Consider the following 2,500-nt stretch of genomic DNA (forward strand, 5'->3'; position numbering starts at 1 on the left):
TGAATAGGTCAGAGACTGCCATAGTGAACCCGCGGGCACACTCCTCCTCCCTTAGTCTGTCCAAGTGAAATACCTTGGAGTGGCCACTGGAGGGACGGGGAGTTTTGAAGTGGACCCGCAGGGTAGCCAGAACCAGCTTATGGTCAGTGCCACAGAACTCGGCACTCCGGTAAACTCTGCAGTTCTGGAGGATCCTCCATCGCGTGCTAACAAGAATGTGGTCGATCTCCTTGGCATATGCATATATAAATATGTATATACATATAGATATAATATAATATAATATAATATAATATATATATACATACATACATACATACATATATATATATATATATATATATATATATATATATATATATATATATATATATAACAGAGAAAATACAGCCAACATAATGTATGTGTATGTTCCAAGATACAGCGCTTGCATGTATCACGCTAATCAGGTGAAAGATTTGCTCAGCGCCAGATCCCTTATCGAACACACCTGATTAAAAGCGCTGGATCTCTCCTGAAAAAAAAGAAAAAAGAAATGCATTTCCGATTTACCAGGTTATTGCATTTCTGTGAAAGGTGTTCGTTACGCTGACGGAGATGGATAGGGGCCTCTGCCAAGCAAACACGCTGGCTATAATCTACGGTTTTAATGCTGTGATTTGCCGATGCACCCTCAGATACTCTACGTAACTACATATATAAATCATATCCACACACACACACATAAACAAACAAACACACACACACACACACACACACACACACAAACATTCTGTCTTCCTCTCACATACAGATTCTGTCAGTCTGTCTCTCACCATACACCCATAATCATCATCAATATTTTTATTATCATAGTCATTATCATTACCCTTCTTAGTTTTATTATTATTGCGATAATTATCATCGTCTTTATTATTATTATTATCATTATTCTTATTCTTATTCTTATTCTTATTATCATCATTATCATTATCATCATTATCATTATCATCATTATTTTCACTTTTGTTGTTATTATTGTCATAATCATTATCATTATAATTATCATTATCATTATTATTATTATTTTTTTTTTAGTCACTATCATTACTGTTATTATTGTTACTGGCACCATTTTCATTATTATTCTTATCATTACTAGTATTATGACAAATATCAGTGTTAATATTATTATCATTATAATCGTTATTATCATTATCATTTTATCATTATCATGATTGTGATTTTATTGTTATTGCAGTTATTACTGTTGATATTAATATATCTATTATTATTGTTATTACTATTACTATTAGTACAATTTTGTTGTAGTTGATGGTTATTATTATCATTATTATTATATTCTATTATTACATTCATTATTATTATTATTATTGTTATTATTGCTATTATTTTTCATTATTATCTTTAATACTATTATTATATCATAATCATTATCATAATAATAATAATAATAATGATAATAACAATAATAATAATAATGATAATAATAATAATGATGATGATAAGACAATAAAATGATAATAATGATAATAATAATAATAATAATAATAATAATAATAATATTAATAAAAAAAAATCATTATTTGTTGTTGTTGTTGTTGTTGTTATAATAATAATAATAATAATAATAACAATAATAATAATAATAATAATAATAATAATAATAATAATAATAATAATTATTATTATTGTTATTATTATCATTATTATTATTATTATCATTCTTAGTAGTAGTAGTAGTAGTAATAGCAGTAGTAGTAGTAGTAGTATTAACATTATTATTATCATCATTATTATTGTAATCATTATTGTTATAATAATAATAATAATAATAATAATAATAATAATAATGATAATAATAATAATAATAATAATGATAATAATAATAATAATAATAATAATAATAATAATAATAATAATAATTATTATTATTATTATTATTATTATCATTATTTTTTATTATTATTAATATCATCATGATCAATATCGTTATTGTTAGCATTATAATTATCATTATCAATATAATAATTATCATTGTCATTATTGCTATCATTATATGATGATAGTGATGATGATTATCATTATCCTTATTATCATTATCATTATCATCATCATCATTATTATTATTATTATCTTTTTTTTATTATTATTTTTATTTATTGATTGATTTTTTCTTTAGATCTGCTAATAAAAATCAAACATGGGGTCACTACCAGCGACCTAGGGTGATTGAAGTTTGAGGCAATGCAACACCAACAAAAACATGCACATAACTTTTGCAGCAAGGTTCCCGAGTGGATAGCAAAACAGTACATTACCTCATTATACTCTTCCCTTGTCCATTTAAGTCTTGTTTTCTTTTTGATTTTTAGTATAAAATGGTTGAACCGCAAGGCCGGGGTGGGGGAGCTATCCCGTCCTAGTGACCTGGCGGATTTTTACTAATGGAAGGTAGACTCAGTTCTGCCCTGGGGAATGCGCTCCATGTTGATCCGTG

Source organism: Penaeus monodon, chromosome 38 (genome assembly GCF_015228065.2).
Source record: "Penaeus monodon isolate SGIC_2016 chromosome 38, NSTDA_Pmon_1, whole genome shotgun sequence".
NCBI lineage: Eukaryota > Metazoa > Arthropoda > Malacostraca > Decapoda > Penaeidae > Penaeus > Penaeus monodon.